This window comes from Eptesicus fuscus, chromosome 7 (assembly GCF_027574615.1).
Source record: "Eptesicus fuscus isolate TK198812 chromosome 7, DD_ASM_mEF_20220401, whole genome shotgun sequence".
Taxonomy (NCBI): Eukaryota; Metazoa; Chordata; class Mammalia; order Chiroptera; family Vespertilionidae; genus Eptesicus; species Eptesicus fuscus.
Genome location: NC_072479.1, coordinates 56,292,253 through 56,313,955, shown reverse-complemented (window position 1 = coordinate 56,313,955; position 21,703 = coordinate 56,292,253). Strand labels below are relative to the sequence as shown.

At 38.7% G+C, this 21,703-nt stretch overlaps 1 protein-coding gene across 5 annotated transcripts in view; it reads right to left on the bottom strand.

The window, feature by feature from the left end:
* Window positions 1-21,393, bottom strand: part of LOC103285352 (cyclic AMP-dependent transcription factor ATF-7) — a 106,975-nt gene extending 85,582 nt beyond the window's left edge. For 2 of the 5 annotated variants that reach the window (XM_028144478.2, XM_008140772.3), the window contains exon 1: window positions 21,299-21,386. The gene's annotated coding sequence lies outside the window, so the exon portion shown is untranslated. Of the gene's footprint in view, window positions 1-6,070; window positions 6,091-20,966; window positions 21,025-21,298 lie in introns of those variants that run through there. The other 3 variants (XM_054719000.1, XM_028144479.2, XM_054718999.1) reach the window with 3 other exon arrangements.
* Window positions 21,394-21,703: the final 310 nt, after the last annotated feature.

Sequence of the window (21,703 nt, the reverse complement as noted above, 5' to 3'; positions counted from 1 at the left end):
AGATATAAGGACCAGACAAGATTCCTTATTTTTTATCTTAGTTTTGTTATTTGAGGCTAAGTTTTTTTTTTCAGTTTTCTACCTAGAGGAGGAAAAGGGTCCTGCCTGAGGAGTGGGGCAGTATTGGCATAGGAAGTAATGAAATAAATTCTAGAATGGTTTCCCCCAAAATCACAAAATTCAAAAATTTACCTGGTTTTGCACAATCACATTATAATACTGTATATGCCTTCCAAATTTTATTTAATTGACTCTTTACTAGGAAATAGAGATGAAAAATCATAACTTTTTAAAGCAATTTAAAGGGGAGCAAAACCAAGTTGGGGGGAGGGAAAGCATTAAAATGTAAAGAAGCATGCATTTTTAGGACTTAAATATTCTAATCTGACGGTCACTAACTAGGATTTCCGGCTTCCTTCCCTATTGGCTGGCTTTTGTTTGCCGTTTTCACCAAAGGGAGATCACAATGGGAGGAAGGAGGCCCTCTTTAAGTACCCACCATTATTCTTATATCGTTCTCTCCATCTCTTGCCCTTTTTCTTTTTCATTATTCTTGCTTTTCACTTTAAAATGATTTGTCTTTTTAAAATATTAAATATTAGCAACAATAATGATCTGTCGCATTACTTTAAGAAATTTCTAGCTAACATTAAAAAAAATTTTCCTGGCCCATGTAGATCAGTTCGATTGCCTGTCAGGGCACATGCCCAGGTTGCAGGTTCAGTATGGTCAACCGATCGATGTTTCTCTCTCAAATTTCTCTCGTATCAATGTTTTTCTCTCTCCCTCTCTCTCTCAAATCAACAAAGACTTACTTTTTTGCCCTGGCTAGTGTGGCTCAGTTGGTTGGAACATCACCCTGTATGCCAAAAGGTCAAGGGTTTGATTCCTAGTCAGGGCACATGCCTAGGCTGTAAGATCCATTCCTAGTTGGGCGTGAATAGGAGGCATCTGGTTGATGTTTTATTCTCACATCGATGTTTCTCTCTCTCTCTCTCTCTCTCTCTCTCCCTTCCTTTCTCTCCAAAATCAGTAAAAGCATGTCTTCAGGTGAGGATTAAAAATTAATGATAAAATGAATAAAAAACAAAATTTTTAAATAACAAAACAAAAATAATTTCTCCTCCATTCCCAGTCTGTTGCATCAATTGCTATATACAATGAATGTCATTGCTTATTTCTACTTCATACTTTTAAAAAATCTCTAGTTATGAGGTCAAACTGATGCCCTCTCAAAAACAAAAAAGCATTTCTGTAGTATAAACAGACAGAGAAAAGGTGAAATCAATAATGATGTTGCCATTCACTAGAATTTAACTCAGTTCATTTGTAACTGTACTGTTTGACAAGTAGGTCATGTGTCTGGCCATGGCACTCACATCCATAGTATGCTTCTTGATCTTCAGGGTGAAACTCAAGCATTTTAGAGAACTAAGCAATAAATAATAGGCAAAGGAAATATATAGGGTGTCCCCCCAAAAAATGTATATACACTTTAACAGCTGACAGCTCAATTTTGAAAATGAAATATATTTTAATAAACACAGCCTTTATAATTATTCAAAGTGTGTGCATTCATTTTTGGGGGGACATCCTATATTTAGAGATATCTCCAAAGGGAAGTGGAGATCTTAGAACAGGGAAAAAAAGGATACATAAAAAGGCTGTCCTAGCCCTAACCAGTTTGGCTCAGTGAATGGAGTGTCGGCCTGCAGACTGAGGGGTCCCAGGTTCGATTCCAGGCAAGGGCAGGTACCTTGGTTGCGGGCACATCCCCAGTAGGAGGTGTGCAGGAGACTGCTGATCGATGTTTCTCTCTCATAGATGTTTCTAACTCTCTATCTCTCTCCCTTCCTCTCTGTAAAAAAATCAATAAAATATATTTTTTTAAAAATGGTTGTCCTAGAGGCCAAGTCTGCCAAGGAAAAGGCTCAAGTACTCAAGAATCAGCAGAATGCATAAATGATAAAAATTAGTATTTGCTCAAAAAATAGAAAGTTACCTGAATGCTGGGAGGGAACTGAAGAAATTCCAAGATTTATAGAATGATTTTTAATAACTGGGGTAATTTCGTAAAACCTATGTTAAATAGTTTTGTCACAGCCAGGAATATAACCTAAAATGGTCAATGTACAAATGAAAAATTATCTCTCTATTGTGCATATGTGTATCTCTCTCTCTACCTTTATTTTATATCCTACCTAAAATAGACAAATATGCAAATTGACCGTACCTTCGCTATGCCCACGACTGGCCAGGAGGCGCGGGGGGGCGGGACTCGGGGTGGCCGGGGGGGCTGATTGGGCCGGCAGGACGCTGAGCTTAAGGCTTCTGAAAGGCCTGGTGCACCAGCGGACAGGCACCCAGCTCCCCCGCGATCGAAAGCGAAAGCGTGGGAGCTGGGTGCCTGTCCGCTCCGGCACCAGGATGGCAGGTTAGGCCTAGGGGACCCTACACGTGCATGAGGCCTCTAGTTTTTAAAATAAAATAAATATGGAGCCCTAGCCGGTTTGGCTCAATGGATACAGCATCAGCCTGAGGACTGAAGGGTCCCAGGTTCGATTCAAGGGCATGTATGTGGGTTGCAGGCTTCTCCCTGGCCTGGGCCCCTGGTCGAGCCCTGGTTGGGACTTGTACAGGAGGCAACCAATCGATGTGTTTCTCTCACATCAATATTTCTCTGTCTTTTCCTCTCTCTTCCATTCTCTCTAAAAATCAATGGAAAAATATCCTTGGGTGAGGATTAAAAAATAATAATAAAACAATAAAATTAATTAAAAAAATGGAATCTGTTCTCTGGACCTGGTTATAATGTGATTATTTCTTTAGTAATCAACTAATGTTAATAAGATGGCCCAACTTTCAGTAAGGAATAAAAGCCATATATAAACACACCCAAGGGTCTGTTCTTAGGTTCCTAATAACAAAAAGCAGCTGTTGCTAGGTACAAAAAATGAGAAGGGCACATGTACTATAAATATCAAAGATTCATGAAAATCTAGAAGGGGTTCACACTAGCTATCACTCATTCATTCAGAAAACATTACTAAGGAACTACTAAGTGCAAGGGAAAGTGGATATAAAAATAAAAAGACAATAGACCTCTGCAAAAACAAAACAAAAAATCACTCATCTATGTCAAAGAAAACCAGAGCTGGATAGTAACATGGTAAAACAGATTTTATTCAGGAATATTGCAATTTGGAATTGAGCCCAGTATAAGAACTGGGCTCAATTCCAAATATAGCATGGACAAGTGGGAATGCATAGCCAAGCACCAGGGCAAGGGGTCGGTGGGTAGAAAATTACTAAGAGGAGAAGGGAGATTCTGGCTAAATTGACCTAACAGGATTCTTGCTGAAGACAGGCCAAACTGATCAGATATCACCTGGTGGGTGGTGGAGGATGAACAACCTGATCAGATCTGAGGGTGATCAGATATCGGGGTGGAGGGGGCAGTTCTTACTAAAACTGGATTTTACTCCCTAGCCGGTTTGGCTCAGTGGATAGAGCCTCGGCCTGTGGACTGAAGGTTCCATTCCAGTCAAGAGCACATGCCCAGGTTGTGAGCTCAATCCCCAGTAGGGGGCGTGCAGGAGGCAGCCAATCAATGATTCTCATCACTGATGTTTCTATCTCTCCTTCTCCCTTCCTCTCTGAAATCAATAAAAATATACTTAAAAAACAAACAAAGGAAACCAATGGATTTTACAAGGAAGTGCATACATAGATGGGCCTAAAAGAAGATTCAAGAGCCTCATTAAAATTTGGACAGGCATAAAAAAAAAAGAAAAAAGAAAAAAAATTTTGGACAGGCAAAGAATCGTTGTCATCTGACAGGAAAGATGTCAGGTAAGTAGTAAGAATGATGGCTTAATTTATAAGTTCAATTAGTCAGAGGTGATCAGTGTACATATTAGACCCCTTGCTATTTCACCTATTCTCTGTAGTCATTCATCAAATTGTTTTGCTAGCAATTCTAGAGTATAGACTAGAGCACAAAAAAGAGGGGTTAACAGTCTTGGTAAAAGATCTGACAAGGAAAAAGTTTGAAACTAATAACCACAATTTACTTTTTAGGCCAAAAAGTAAATTTACTCAGCTTAAAATTCACTAATTCACTAAATATTTTCTTCAGTGCATGCCAGATGCTCTAGGCCCCAGAATTCAACAGTGAATGAGACAGACAAGGTTTCTACCCTCATAGAGCTTATGGTCTAAAAGGAAAAAACAAATATTAAGCCAATAAACAAAATAATTTTAGATTAATAACAAATAATTCTATGAAAGAAATGAAATAGTGATGTTAGTGACTAGAAGTGGACTACTTTGTTTATGAATAAAAAGGAAATGGCTATATTATTTGTAACCAAAGGGGAATGGGATAGAATACAGAAATCTAGGTTAAAACTCCTGGAAGCCTTTCCTCTTACAACACAGTTGATGTTCAATAAATATTTATTTATTTAATCTAACGGTGATATTCAAGTATACTTTGCTCAAGTATACTTTTGAGTTTTTGCAGAAAGCTGTTGGGACCACAAAACAATTGCTATGCAGGTATTTATGTATTTAAAGCTATTCACAGAGAAAACATTTTAAACATATACTTACAACTACTTTGTAACTAAGGCATTTTATGTGACTATATTCAACCAATTCTGTGCTTTTCTTAAAATACAAAAACCACCGAGAAACCAAGATGGCGGCATAGGTAAACACCTAAACTGCTGCCTCGCACAACAATTTCAAAACTACAACTAAAAGACAAAATGGACATCATCCAGAACCACAGGAAAGCTGGCTGAGTGGAAATTCTACAACTAGAAGGAAAGAGAAAAGCACACGGAGACTCAGAGGAGCTGCAAAAGGCTGAGGTATAGAGACGCATGCGTGGAAAGGACTGGTGGCTGAGTGCGCGGCTGGCTTTCTCAAGCGGGAGGGAGACGGAAGTTCCCGACTGCGCTGAACTCCAGTTCCGGGCGAGACTCTGGGAACCCAGACTCATTCGGGGGGAATCTGGACTGTCTGGCAGCGGGTGAAACTCAAGGGCGGCTTTCTCTCAGAGGTGCTTGCAGCGATTACCAAGGGACACTGAGACCCAGAGGCCTCATAGGGCAGGGCTGATGGGAAGCCAAGGCTGTCTGCTCCACCATGAGACTCCACCCCATCCAAGCTGAGCACAGAGGCTTTTGTAATTTTGCAAGTCTTGTCTCATAAGGGTGTCTCCAGCACAGAAGTTCTCCCAGCATAGACACAGCTGATCCTCACAGCCAATTGGCCTGGAGGTCAATTCCTCCCAGTGATACCAACAACAATCAAGACTTAACTACAACAAGGCTGTGCACACAGTCCACAAAAGGGTGCACCAAGAGTGTCCACCTCAGGTAATTAGGGAGGCTTAGCCACTGGGCCATATAGGACACCTAGCACACAAAGCTACTCTACCAACTCAGGGAAGCAGCGAAAATGCAGAGACAAAGAAACAGATCACAAATAAAAGAAATGGAGGAAAGCAAACTACTGGATATAGAGTTCAAAACCACGGTTATAAGGTTTTTCAAGAATTTCCTAGAAAAGGCCAATAAATTCAATGAGACCCTCGAGGATATGAAAAAAGACCAACTAGAAATTAAACATACACTGACTGAAATAAAAAAATATTATATAGAGACCTAACAGCAGACTAGAGGACCGCAAGAATCAAGTCAAAGATTTGAAATACAAAGAAGCAAAAAACACTCAACCGGAAAAGCAAAAAGAAAAAAGAATCCAAAAATATGAAGATAGTGTAAGGAGCCTCTGGGACAACCTCAAGCGTACCAACATTCGAATTATGGGGGTGCCAGAAGGAGAGAGCAAGATACTGAAAACCTATTTGAAGAAATAATGACCGAAAACTTCCCCCACCTGGTGAAAGAAATAGACTTACAAGTCCAGGAAGCGCACAGAATCCCAAACAAAAGGAATCCAAAGAGGACCACACCAAGACACATCATAATTAAAATGCCAAGAGCAAAAGACAAAGAGAGAACATTAAAAGCAGCAAGAGAAAAACAGTTAGCCCTACCTGGTTTGGCTCAGTGGATAGAGCATCGGTCTGCGGACTGAAGGGTCCCAGGTTCGATTCCAGTCAAGGGCACATGCCCGGGTTGTGGGCTCGACCCCTAGTGGGGTCATGCAGGAGGCAGCCAATCAATGACTCTCTCTCATCATTGATGTTTCTATCTCTCTCTCCCTCTTCCTTCCTCTCTGAAATCAATAAAAATATATTTTTAAAAAAAAAAGAGAGAGAAAAACAGTTAATTACCTACAAGGGAGCACCCATACGATTGTCAGCTGATTTCTCAACAGAAACTATGAAGGCCAGACGGGAGTGGTAAGAAATATTCAAAGTGATGAATAGCAAGAACCTACAACCAAGATTACTCTACCCAGCAAAGCTATCATTTAGAATTGAAGGTCAGATAAAGAGCTTCACAGATCAGAAAAAGCTAAAGGAGTTCATCACCACCAAACCAGTATTATATGAAATGCTGAAAGGTATTCTTTAAGAAGAGGAAGAAGAAGAAAAAGGTAAAGATAAAAATTATGAACAACAAATACATATCTATTAACAAGTGAATCTAAAAATCAAGTGAATAAAAAATCTAATGAACAGAATAAACTGGTGAATATAATAAAATCAGGGACATATGCCGAAACCGGTTTGGCTCAGTGGATAGAGCGTCGGCTTGCGGACTGAAGGGTCCCAGGTTCGATTCCGGTTAAGGGTATGTACCTTGGTTGCGGGCACATCCCCAGTAGGGGATGTGCAGGAGGCAGCTGGTCGATGTTTCTCTCTCATCGACGTTTCAAGCTCTCTATCCCTCTCCCTTCCTCCCTGTAAAAATCAATAAAATATATATATTAAAAAAAAAAAGATATGTTTAAAAAAAAAAAATCAGGGGCATAGAATCGGAGTGGACTGACAATTCTCAGGGAGAAAGGGGTGTGGGGGGTGTGGGAAGATACTGGACAAAAATCATACACCTATGGATGAGGACAGTGTGGGGGAGGTAAGGGCAGAGGATGGGGTGGGAACCGGGTGGAGGGGAGATATGGGGGGGGGAGGGAAAGAGGAACAATTGTAATAATCTGAACAATAAAAATTTATTAAATTAAAAAAACACACAAAAATCACAGAGAAAGCTCTATAGTTTTTGGTTAGAATGGTAAAAATGGGGAGAAGGTATCTGTCAAGTTAACTCTTAATTGCCCCTTGAAAACAAAACCTAGTCCAGAGTTGTTAAACTATATTTTCAAGTATAAAAAATGCTAACTAAGGATGCAGCAGAAAGGGCAGCTTAATATACGACTTTTGGGAGTACAAATTGGGACAATAATTCTAGGAAGCAATCTGGCAATATTTATATTAAGTGTCTTAAAATGCCTCATATCCTTTGAACAAATCATTCTTCTTTCAGGACTTTATTCTGAAGCTAAAACCAGAAACATAGACTATTTATATATTAAAATGTTCATCACAGCCATATTTATAACAAAAATAAAACAGAAATTAAATTAAATGTTTAAGAAGGGATAAATATAAATTAAGATACTCCCTTACAACAGACTATATTTAAGTTAAGAATGTTTCTGAAAGCTATTTAATGACATTAGAAAATGCTATACACTAAGTGAGGGGAAAGCAGGATATAATATTACATATGCACCATAAATTCAAATCTATAAAAGAGCAAACAAAATAATAAACATTGAAAAAGAGAACACTAATATCAAATGTTAATAATGGTTATGAATGGGTAATGGTATTCCAGATTACTTTATTTTCTTCTTTGTACTTCAGTATCTTCCAAAGTCTCTACAATAATCACAGGCTGCTTTTAATAAATTTTAAAAATTATAATGTAATCTAATAATAAAAAAGAATGTCAATCTGCATGACTTAAAAAAATGTCTATATGCTTTTTTAAAAGGCCCATATCTGCTACACTATTTTAAATAACATTTTAATTATTTTTTTTGTTGTTGTTGTTGTTTTGAGAGAAAGAGAAACATAATGAAAAAGAAAAACATTGATAGGTTGACTCCCATTTGTACCCTGAAGGCACCCCAACCATGCCCCCCACCGGGGCATGTGCAACCTGGGAATGTGCCCTGGCCCCAATCGAACCACCGCCTCTTGGTATACATGGGGGACACTCCAACCAACACATACTGGACAGGGTTCTGCTGGACTATTTCAAAGCACTAAACAGTATATTTACAAATCATACAAAGTTGTTCATTCTCTATTACAAAGTAACAGAACCAAATGACAAATTAAGTTCAAAATTGACTACAAAAAAAAACTTTCTAAAATTATAAGGGAATAGCTTCATATAGAAATAGACATGGTGGAAATTTAAACATATCGATACACAAGGTAAATCAAGCAATTCAAGATAATTCCTCCTTTGTTGCCTTCAAGGACCCATTTTCAGAATCCCATGAATGCTCCCTAACAACGAGTATTACTTACAAACACAGAAATTTCTTCAACCATCTATCACAACGGGAATAAAGCAAGCTGATTACCAAGCTTACCAGGTACTGAATGCCTTTCAGCTCAGCTATAAATAACCTAAAAAATTTAGACAGGCACCCAATCAAAGTTCTATGGGCTCCATTACCTTATGATATTAAAAAGAAATTATACACAAACAAATCTCTTCCAAGAACACAACTTTGGAGACCAAGTTTCAAAGTCTAAGATAATTTAGCTGCTGCTAAGCAGAGTACAAACACTATCTCTATACCTTGGCAGACTAAACATTTTATTCACCATAGAATACTCAGTGCTGCTAGAAAACTGACTTAAACTGCCCTAGCTGGTTTGGCTCAGTGAATAGAGCATGCGGACTGAAGGATCCCGGGTTCGATTCAGGTCAAGGACACATGCCCAGGTTGTGGGCTCGATCCCCAGTGTGGGGCGTGCAGAAGGAAGCCAATCAATGATTCTCTCTCATCATTGATGTTTCTAACTCTCTCACCCTTCCTCTCTGAAATCAATATATTAAAAAAAAAAACACAAAAAACTGACTTAAGGAAGATTCCAGTAAACATAAGAACTGTTATACCATAATGCAGGTTATGTGAACTCCCAGAAAACAAAGAAAGCTCATGTTTTACTAGGACTTGATTATTAGGAATTGAAGTCTTTGTTCCTAAATTCTGGGTCCATTTTCCACTGTTTTGTTTAGCCTAACAACAGTTTGCTAGTAGGTAAATCAATGGCCCCAAAAGCATTATCTAGAAAGCATATATATTACTGTAACCTTATACTAATTAGCCTTATTGTTTTATATCAGGGTTTTTCTAAAGCACTTTGCTAACTTGAAAACTGAGGCAGAGAGCTACAAAAAACATAGGCAAAAGATGTGTCAAGAAGTTGAGGTTGGCCTGAACCCTAAATTACCTGTTCTCACATACCCCAAGTAAGATATAAAAATGGACACCACATCTTTTTATAACTCTTTAAAGTTGGATGACAATTTGCATATTGTAGACTGACAGCTGAATTGTGTATTTCCAAAAGTTTACATACAACAGGTGTCTCCTTTATGTTTATAATATAAATAAATGTCCAGAAACATTAGTTTGAGGGACTACAAGTTCTTGGAGTATTATTTGCCTAGGAAAATGAATGTCCATAGTTTTAAAATTAAGTATATTTCACTATAATAAACACTGAAAAACATTGATAGGTTGACTCCCTTTATTTAGACCAGCAGTCGCCAACCAGTGGTCTGCGGACCACTGGTGGTCTGTGAGGTCCGAAAGGTTGGCGACCGCTGATTTAGACTATAACCGGAAAATTAATAATCCAGTTATAGTCTAAATAAAGGATTGGCAAACTTTAGCCCATAGCCCAAATCTCGTTGGTGACATGTCTGTGTATGGCCCACAAGCTAAGAATGGTTTTTACACTTTTAAATGATTAATCAAAAGAATAATTTGTGACATGTGAAAATTGTATGAAATTCAAATTTTAGTGTTCATAAATACAATTTCATGGGAACACAGCCCCACTTATTCTTTGCATGCTGTCTATGACTACTTTTGTGCTACAGTAGCAGAGTTTCGTAGTTTTAAACAGGGACCTCATGCCTACAAAGCCTAACATATATATTTTTTTTAATTTCTTTATTGATTAAGGTGTCACATATTTGTCCTCATCCCCCCGTTCCCATCCCACCCCTCTCCCCACGCATGCCCCAACCCCCTGTTGAACTTAACCGTTGGATAGGCTTATATGCATGCATACAGGTCCTTTGGTTGAACTCTCCCCCTCCCCCCACCCTCCCAAGCCTAACATATTTACTATCTGGCCTTAGTTGCCAACTACTGGTATTTATACTGTTATTAATTGAAATACATGGTTAATTAAGATATCCCAAGTATGACAAATGTTAAGAGTGTATATTTTGTTAAGGATTTTTATTTATTTTTTTAAAAAAAATTTTTTTTATTGATTTCAGAGAGGAAGGGAGAGGAAGAGAGAGACAGGAACATCAATGATGAGAGAAAATCATTGATGGGCTGCTTCTTGCACACCCCCTACTGGGGATGGAGCCAACAACCCAGCATGAGCCCTGACCGGGAATAGAACCATTACCTCCTGGTTCACAGGTCAACGCTCAACCACTGAGCCACACTGGTTGGGCAATAAGGACTTTTATAATGTGATAAGTACTAAATTATTTTTATTTTATTTTTCAAAATTTAGAAAATTTCGAAATTAGGTTTTCTTAAAATATGGTTAATTTAAATTAACCCTAGCCCTGGCCGGTTTGGCTCAGTGGCTAGAGCATCGGCCTGTGGACTGAAGGGTCCCCAGTTCAATTCCAGTCAAGGGTACATGCCCAGGTTGCAAGCTCAATCCCCAATGAGGAAAGTGCAGATGGCAGCTAATCAATGATTCTCTCTCATCACTGATGTTTCTATCTCTCTCTTCCTCTCTGAAATCAATAAAAATATATTTTAAAAAATAAAGATGTTTTTAAAAAATTAACCCTAGTTCTGAATATTTAGCATATTCACCTAGCACCTCATTAAAAAACAGATTCCTAGGCCTCCTGTATTCACTTGGCTTTGGCTTCCAAGAATTATCGCCTTGGGTAATTCTGACACCTTTTGAGAAGCACTAAAATGGAGAGCTTATATCCCTTCTATATGGTAAGTAGCTGTATTTTTCCAGTTAGGTACGATAATATAGTTCTCAAAGCGAGCTCCAGGGATCCCTACTGATCCTTTTCAGAGTGTTCATGGGTGTTTAAATCGTACATGGCTAAAGATCCACTTAAAGGGCAAGGCAGGCCAATGCATTTTAAATATGTTTTATTATTACTGTTGTTGTTGTTGTTGATTTTAGAGAGGAAGGGAGAGATAAAAACATCAATCGGTTGCGTCCTGCACGGCCGATCCCCCTACTGGGGATCAAATCTGCAACCCAGGCATGTGCCCTGACTGAGAATCAAACCTGTGACCTCTTGGTGCATGGGTCCATGCTCAATCAACTGAGCCACATCTGCTGGGCCCAATACATTTTATATATTTTTATTGATCTCAGAGAGGAAAGAGAGGGAGAGAGAGAGAGAAACATCAATGATGAGAGAGAATCACTGACTGGCTGCCTCCTGCACATCCCCTACTGGGGACTGAGCCACAACCCAGGCATGTCCAATGCATTTTACTGTAACAGAGTAACAAACGTTCACAGATATAGTTTTTGATTTTACACATCTAACCTTTAACAAACTATCACTTTTCAAATTTTGGTGTAGTATCAAAGAATAAAGACTATCTATAATTATCTGAAAAAGAATCTTTTCTTTTCCTATTACACATCTGTCTGAACCCACGGTTTCTTCATGTACTTCAATCAAAACAACATATCGTAACAAATTGAATGCAGAAGCAGATATGAGAATCCTGCTGTTTTCTATTAAGTCAGACATTAAAGAGATTTAAAGCTCTTCCCTTAAATCTTTTGGAAACTAACTGCCTGGCCAGCGTGGCTCAGCGGTTGAGTGTGGACCTAGGAACCAGGAGGTCACAGGTTTGATTCCCGGTCAGGGGCACATGCCTGGGTTGTGGGCTCAATCCCCAGTGTGGGGCATGCAGAAGGCAGCTGATTCGTGATTCTCTCTCATCATGGGTGTTTCTCTCTCTCTCTCCCTTCCTCTCTGAAATCAATAAAAACATATATTTAAAAAAAATCTTTTGGAAACTATTGTTATTTATGTTGTTATTTTAAAATATCTATTTTTAAAATTTTTCCATTTAAAAAAATATATATTTTATTGATTTTTTTACAGAGAGGAAAGAAGAGGGATAGAGAGCTAGAAACATCGATGAGAGAGAAACACCAATCAGCTGCCTCCTGCACACTCCCCACCAGGGATATGCCCGCAACCAATGTACATGCCCTTGACCAGAATCGAACCTGGGACCCTTCAGTCCGCAGGCCGACGCTCTATCCACTGAGCCAAACCGGTTTCGGCTCCATTTTAATTTCTGATATACTAAATATCAATAGATATAACCAAGGTAAACAAAAATTCTTTTGAGTCCTCAATTAATTTTGAAGAAGAAAAAAGAGTGGATTCTAAAACCAAAAGCAGTTGGAAACCCACTACTTTAAGAAATACATAAACAGTAGAGTACCACCCTGGATTGATCAATCAAAGAGCAGGTTGAAATTAATTTTGAATTTCAGGCTCAGACATGCAGGAACAGGTTTCAAAGAAAGGACCCAGATTAACTAGACCAAATAGTTTTGTAGCAAATGACAAAAAGCAGATGGAAGTGAGAATTAGGCTGAGTCATAGGCAACACATGGCCAAAGTTTAGAACCTATCTCTGGAAGCAGCTTCATACAAGCCAACTACTTGAGTAGAAGTTTTTATCTCTCTAGGCTTTTGGAGGATTCAAGGAACTATTTTTGAACTATCCTCAGAAAAGTTAATAAAGCAAAAACAAAGAAACAACCACTTGCTAAAGTGATAGCAGGAAGCAGAGTTAGAAATAAATAGAGAACATTATTATACCTATGTTTGGCCTCAATATGCATTTTAAAAACAGAAAAATTCCTGGATATTGGTAAGCTGTCAAAATCTAATGTTGGGTTTCAGTTTTTTCCTATTCATTTTCAGATAAAGTAGGGTCCCTAAAGCAATAAACGAATACTAATCAACCTTAAAATACTAATCTTTAAGGATAGGTTAGAAATCTTCATGGACTTGCCCTGGTCAGTGTGGCTCAGTTGGTTGGGTGTCATCCATGCACCAAAAGGTTGCTGATTCAATTCTTGGTCAGGGCACAAGCCCAGGTTGTGGGCTGGATCCCCAGTAGGGAGTGTGCAGGAGGCAGCTGATTGATGCTTCTCTCTCATATCAATGTTTCTCTCCCTTTCCCTTCCTCTCTCTCTAAAATCAATTTAACAAAATCTTTTCTAAGACTGCCCACATACTGGCAACACAGTGATCTATTTTGGGTATTCCAATGCTCACTGATTAACTTTCAACAGTCCCAAACACAGATGCATAAATATTAGCAAACTACTGCTTGACCAAAATTTTTTTTTTAAGCCCTGGCCAGTGTGGCTCACTGGTTAGAGCTTCGGCCCACACACCAAAGGGTCATGGGTTCAATTCCCAATCAAGGGCATGTACCTGGTTTGCAAGTTCAATCCCTGGCCCAGTCAGGGCACGTGTAAGAGGTAACCAATGGATGTGTGTGTCTCTCTCTCACATCAATGTTTCTCTATCACACTCTCTCCCCCCACTCCCTTCCTTCCACTCTCTCTAAAAATAAATGGAAAATATATCCTTGGGTGAGGATTAACAGCAACAAAAAAAAACTTAAACAAAAAGAAAGAAAATGGTGCTAGCCCTGGATGATGTGGCTCATTTGGTTGAACATTGTCCCATGCACCAAAAAAAAAAAGGTCACCAGTTTCATTCCTGGTGAGAGCAGATGCCTGGGTTGTGGGTTTGATCCCCAATAGGGGAGGGATGCAGGAGGCAGCAGATCGATGTTTCTCACATCAACGTTTTTTTCCCCTCTCTTTCTCTCTAAAATAAATTTAAAAATATAAAAAAGAAAATAGCGCTAGAAGAGACATGTTAGTACCAGAAATACCATGCTAAAGAAAACCAACATAGTGTTACTCAAGTTTGATAAAGCTTAAATAAATACTAGTGGCAAGAAAGTTGATGCCAACACGAATCATTTATAGCAATTATATGTTATATTCAAGAAATCATCCTCTTTTTATAATATAGTTAGGCTTATTCCTGTTTCAAAAAGAATGGTTATGCTCTATTTTTAATCTGAAAAAAAAAAGTAATTTTTCTACTGTATGAATTTTAACCCCCAAATAAAATTTGGCTAATTTAGCATATAAGATTCCTTTGTCCACTATGTCAGAAAGAAGCACTATATCATATAATAAGATATTAGTAAGAGTAATTCTACTCAAAGAAAGCAAGTTGGATTTTTTTGAGGAGGTAGGACTATGATGAAACAGTACTGTTCCCACTGAGGCCCAAGCCACAAGCTCAAAAGTGACTTTTTAAGCTAAATATTGCTTCCTGTTACTTTCATAAATTGATATTTACTAAGGATAAGTGCAGTATTGAATAGAAAAGAGAAACTATTTGCACAGTTGGGTTTGAAATGTATGAGAATACTTAGGATTAAAATTACCCAAAGATGAAAAAAAACTAACAAAGTTAATTCATGTGTTTGTAATGAGTTTTGTTTCCTAATAAGTGTCCTTATATTCCGCATAAGACTAATGCAGTAACTCACCTTTGGTTTAGTTGGGACTCTTTCCTAGATGTCTGCCTACAAAGTTTTAGAAATTAGTTAAATTTATCTTTTCATACAACCTTTCCTGAATTGTAACACTTCATCCTTCCTTTCCAAAGAAGCCATACAGTATCTTTACTTTCAAACTGAACTGAATTTTGCTTCATTACATACAGACAGTGAGTATATTCAGATTTTAAAAGTTTCTAAACAAAAGGACAAACAAGTGAAGAAAAGGAAGCCAAATACTATGATTTAACAGAAAAACAACACTCTTTTAACAGAAAGTGTCCACCAGGGAAATTCTGAAGAGAAAATGTCATGATAAAATATTTGAAGACATGAAATGTCCAATGCAAAATATTTGTTGTTGGTGGTGTTGATTTTTTTTTTTGGCTTAAGAGTTATTATTTATTACTATTTATGTTCCTTACTTTTTGTTTATCCATTCCCACTGGGTCAGTAGAACCATTTTAATTTTCTTTTCTTTACAGTCCATTTTTCTTCCTGATTCTTCAATAGTAAGTTCCCTGAGATGAGCTCTATTTATGAATGTTTGGACTGGAAAGGACCTTGAGAGGTCATCATGTCCATCCCTCTACTTTTCCAGGAGAATTCATAACTGAACAATCTCAGATGGATAGAAGGTATCAAAATAAAATGTAAAGCATTCCCTAACAGCATGTTACTTTATTCCACATGAACATTTACACTCACAATTTGCAATTTTCTAAAGACGAAAGTAAAAATTAAAGCCCCCAAAGAGGAAGGTGCTTTAACAATGCATTTATCAGCTGAATTGCTCAAACATAAATTCAACTATCAGGTTTAAAATTAACACATAGAAAAGTTGTTGGCTGCCAACATAAAGTCTTAGTCCCTAGAGATGTCTTCTGATGTACTATCTTATTTGTAGTACCATTTCACCTACAGCACATAGAGTGACAAATACAGACCACCACACCAATAAAAGAGAAATATGTGAATTGACCATACCTCCATGACACCCACCAGCCAATCAGGAGCAAATATGCAAATTAACCCAACAAAGATGGCGGGTTAATTTGCATACGCAGGCGTGGAGCGGAGACTGAAGACTAAAGAGGCTTGGCTTCTCCACTGCAGCTGAAGCGAAGGCCTGGATCCCGGGTGCCGGAGGAAAACTGGTGCCGGCAGCCAGGGGAAGGAAGGCCTATTGCACGAATCTTTGTGCAACGGGCCTCTAGTAAATTATAATTATAAATGGCAATTACATGTGTGTATATGTGTATTTTTTACAGGTGGTACAAGTTTTTATTCCAAACAAAAAATGAAAAGTTAGGTCTAAATTGGAGATGTCAACATTATGGAAAACTATAATACAATTGTTATGTGGACAATAGTTTAATTCTTTAACCCTTTGCACTCGCTTGCTTTTTTCTCGATTCCTTTATTCTAATGCTAACCGTGTCGAGTCACACTCGACATCCGAGTGCAAAAGGTTTTAATATGTAACTTAAAATGTTCAGGGAATAGCATTTTGTCCTAAAATAGTTTCTACAACAGAATTTCATCTGATGACAAAAAGCATACAAAAGATACACTGTTAATCATTCTATATTAATTTAAACAAAAAAAGGAAGCAGGCCGAAACCAGTTTGGCTCAGTGGATAGAGCATCAGTCTGCGGAACGAAGGGTCCCAGGTTTGATTCCGGTCAAGGACATGTACATTGGTTGCAGGCACATCCCCAGTGGGGGATGTGCAGGAGTCAGCTGGTCGATGTTTCTAGCTTTCTATCCCTCTCCCTTCCTCTCTGTAAAAAATCAATAAAATAATAATTTAAAAAAAAGGAAGCAGGACTAGAAGTCTTTGAAATGGGGTTAAACATACTTGAAAAAAATAGGGAGCAGGGAAGGTAGAGTCCAAAAATTATAGACTGATGAAATATTGTTTACCAAGAAAATTATAAAATGAATTATTAAGAAGATGGCTTTAAACAAATGGCAAGTAATGCAGTGATCTATAAACATTAGCATAAGATGGAAAAATAGTAACTAATGTCTAACTTCATTTTCTTTTTTTAACAGGGTCTCTAGCCAAGGAACTCAGGTATATGCCCAGAAATAGAATATTTTTAGATTACTTTTAGATTACAACAGGGAAACTCTGCATACTTCATAAGAAATATAGGTTAGATGATAAAACAGTAGGTGGATTCATAAATGAATTTTATCCAAAAGATTGATTAATAGATTAATATCAACCTAATGATAGTATGATGTTAAAGCATTGCTTCACCTTTATATATTTTACCAGTCACCTAAAACAAAAACTTAGGTGTTAGGACATCTGTAATACTGTCAACAATAAAAAATAAATTAAGAAAACACACACCATAGGAGTCATGTTTATCACATTTATCTATCAATACAAAAATATGAGGAATGCCCAAGAGGCGAAATAACATTATCAAGCTAAAACAATAAACCAAAACCAATGAGATGACAGTTACTGGGATCAACGTAAAGTCTTAAATTACATTTAAAAAATCAGTTACAAAAAAAATCAATCACCCAGGCAGGTGGCGTGGTTCAGTAGTTGAGCATCGACCTATGAACCAGGAGGTCGCAGTTTGATTCCAGGTCAGAGCACATGCCCAGGTTGCTGGCTCGATCCCCAGTAGGGGGCATGCAGAAGGCAGCCAATCAATGATTCTCTCTCATCATTGATGTTTCTATCTCTTTCTCCCTCTCCCTTCCTCTCTGAAATCAATAAAAAATATATATATTTTTTAAAATCAATTACACAAATTAATGTGATCTTAGGCTTTAAAAATAGAGATATAGAGTACAATTTTAAAAAGAGGACACTCTCCCCTGTACTTTTATTGATCAGATATCTGAGATGTTTATATTCAGATCTAGACAAGAAGCCCTAAAAAATTAGGCAACTAAGTTGATGAGGAACCTGAACTTTATTAAAAATGTCATTTAAGGAATAGAAGCCTTAAAAGACATAACTGTCATCAAATATTTGAAGGACTACCATGTTGACAAGGAATTAGGTTTGTTTATTGTAGCTTGAGATGGCAGAATTAAAGAGCTTCAGCACAATGTACAGAATGTTCTAAAAGTAGAGTTCCAAAATGGAACAGGGAATCTGTGAAGTGAGGATCTTTGTCTTATAGCATTCGGAAGGTAAAAGACTATGCTTCAGGGATTCCAAATATGATGCCTTTTCACATTTCATGAATATACTTGATCCCAAAATAAGCCTGTTAAGAGGAAGGAAGGCAACGTTGAAAAATGAGAAACTTAAAACTGCTTTCTTTCACATGTTTCTAAAGAAATGGAAAACTTTTCATGAACTCTAAAATCAGTACCATTTTCAGAGAAACCAACACAAAAGAAATTAATGCTTCTTTTTAAATGAATACTGCATTTTTTCCTTAAAGAAACATCTGCACCTTAACTTTAGTTTATCAAGGAATAAGGGACAATTATACTCCAGCCTGCCAACTAGTCCCACAAAGAGAGTTGTCTTTATTAGATATTTATATGGCAGTGCTATTTGCTCCACCCAAAACTTCCTCCCAAGGAGAAGGCTCCTCCTTATCAGACGTGGATAGGAGGCTGCTGTAACTCCCTCCTTTTGACTCCCTCCTACTGCAGCCCAGGAAAAACTCAGTCTTGACATGTACAAAACAGTAACTTGTGAGAACTTCAGAGCAGCTGTGTTCAGACAGAGCCAGGGACTTTACTTGAGGCAAAGTAGTAGCTTAAGAATTTGTTTAAAAAAAAAAAAAAATGATTTCCATTTTGGGTTGAAAGCAGGGAGAGGAAAAAAGAAAGGAGATACAGTAATGATATCCATTAATATTTAAAATCCATAATAAACAAGAATGCTTACTAATTACAACACGGAAACTATCATGGGATGGTACCTTTGATTCACAAATTTAAAGATGAGCACTCTAACTTTCTGCTAACACTAATGGGAAATGGGGAAAAACAAATCTTGCATTTAACAGTGCCCAAGTCAAAGCCATCACAAATTCTAGGACAGAAGACTAAAACAAGGGGCTTTGCTATTTTGTTGGATTATTTTTGTGTGCTATCGTCAGGCAAACTGTGAAAATGTCTGAAAGTCCAATAGTAATGTTCTGAATGTGAAATACTGGAACCAAATTCAGTTAAGTAACGCTAAAGATCAGTAATCAATTGGTCTCAGTGTGCCGTATGGGCAACTTCCTGGCCAAGAGAAAAAGCTTCAAATGGTAGCTGAAAACCGAAGGTTAATACAAAGCAACATACTCTGGTTTCTCTTCACGTAACAGCTTTAACAATATTTCAGCTATTAATTTGCTTCTCAAAAGTAAAAGGAGGAGACGCCCTAGCTGGTTTGGCTCAGTGGATAGAGCGTAGGCCTTCGGACTGAAAAGTCCCAGGTTCAATTCCAGTCAAGGGCACATGCCCAGGTTGTGGGCTCAATCCCCGGTAGGAGCCATGCAGGAGGCAGCCAATCAATGATTCTCTCTCATCACTGATATTTCTAACTCTCTCCTCGCTGAAATCAATAAAAAGATTTTTTTTTAAAGTAAAAGGAGAAGAGAAGGGATCTAAAAGATAAATATATGTAATAATAAAGAAGTTATTAATTGGCTATATTAGTCCAATTCATCATTAAATAATACACAACTATCAAACAAAGAGCAAAGGATTGTCATTATTCTGTACAGAATTAAGAACTGGTAAAACTACTTAGTATAGCTGCCAAACTTTTTTTCAGTTTCTTTCCTTACAGACATGTTACATTTCGTAATAGCCTCCACTTACTTTACATCCTCCATGTTTAAGTACAAATTGTGTTTGATTTCCACAACCCTTGCCCTAAGATATAATGACATATATTTAGCTTCTGAGTCTGGACACCAAGGAAAAAAACTGAAATTTTTCACTTTCCTGAAATATGTGTCCATTTTATTTACACCATTTAAAAATATATAACATAAGCTAATTAAAACTACAACCACCCATTTAATAACTCTTAAAGAATGTGAGTAGGTAAGACACATTTAACAAAACACACTTCAGTTTAGTATATTTCTCTGTGCGTAGAAAACCTATAAAGGCTGATGCCTCTACAGAAATTACTTACACTATTGCGAAGTTTTTAAACACAGGAATCAAGTGGGCTTGCCGACAAAACTGTGCACACTCCCACAAACCTTCACTTATGACACAACCTTCAGAGATACTAAAACACCCACTAAGCAGAAAACAAACTTTTTAAAGTTAGGAAAGTAGCTAAATGGGAATTTGGGTAGGAGGTGCTCTGGGTAGTAAACACCCTCGTCAGAGAACATAAACAAGCAATTCGAGCAACATATAACTCCTTCTGGGACTCCAACTTGGACTGCTTCCGTCCCAGGCCCCCATCCCCGAGTTAGGAAGAGATTAAATGTGGGAAAAGTTAGAGAGGGAAAAAGGAAATCAGAGTAGAAGTGATGAAAGTGTGTGTGTTTTTTCTCCTTCTCAACCCCTATCCAGCGTTCTTGCAGGCTGATCACCAGACTGGATGTCATATCCACCAAAAGCCCTAAAACCGTACCCAAGATTTTTCTGATACCTACATTCAAAACCTGTATATGTCAGCCGTCTCCTTTTCAAACACCCCCCTTTCACCTCTGCAGTCCCCCATACTCTTCTCAAAGTGAAGTCTTTTGGCAACCAAGCCCACCACTATGTAAGTCTTCCTAAACTCATTCACTTAATTTTTTCCAAATCTATACTTTTCCTGATACCATGTCCCTGATATTCTTCTTTATAATTCAATCGAAATGCCATGATTCTCATTTCCGATGACTAAACCCTATCTATCTTTCCAGGCTCACTTACTGCCATGTTTTCACCTACTCATCCCTACCTTCTGCCTATTACCTCCAGCTTCTTCCAATGCCAAGTCCCCAACCCCACTCTTTCAGAAGCCAGTTTAGCACCCCTCCCCTTTCTCCCATTCCACCCCAATTCCACGATCCTTCCCTTAGGCTACACTACTACACTTCCATTCCCTCAGGATTCAACTCCCCACTTCTTGCCACGCCCTGTGCCCCCCGGGGCTACTTACCCCCAAGTTCTCCCCACACTTCAGGCCTCTGGCCCCGCCTTCCCCCCCCTAAAGGAAGGAGGCGGGAGGAGGGAAAGAGGGGCGGCACTCCGCAAGGTAAAGACGATCTCCCATTAGTGCTTATCGCCGCCAATCTTAGCTCCCTTTTCTCTTATTGGTCAGCGTTAGCCCATGCCCCACCCTCTTCCTCAGACAGGGCCCGGCCACCGCCTCAGCGCCCCCGTCCAACACAGCCTAGGAGGGGAGACCCCGGCCTGAGAGACTGGGACTGATCAGAGTTGAAGGAGAGACTCTCGTCACATCATGGGCTAGTTTATGTTAACAGGACTCACCCGCTGGCAGCTCCGTCGCCTCCCGCCCGCCCGCGCTCGGTCCCACAATCTGTCTCCAGCTCCTTCTTCCCCCCCTCAGCGGAGCTGATACTTTCCTCTCGTCCGGCCAGGCGCGCTCATCTCTCGCGAGATATGGGGGGGCGGGGGGGTTGGAGGAAGGGCGAGATCCGTAGGGCCTGAGTTGGAAAGGGGCCGAGGGGCGGGGCTCCGGGAAACTGTAGGGGCCAGACTTTCAGTGGGCAGGTCTGGGGAGCGAGGCTGAACGAGTTCGGGACACACAGATCACACGTGTCCGGTTACGAAACGTAGGGGAAAAGGAAAAGAAAAAGGAATCCTTACAGGTGCCTGTAGTAGTGGAGATCCAAAATGTGAAGTAAATATTTAGGGAATGAGATTATCCCAAAG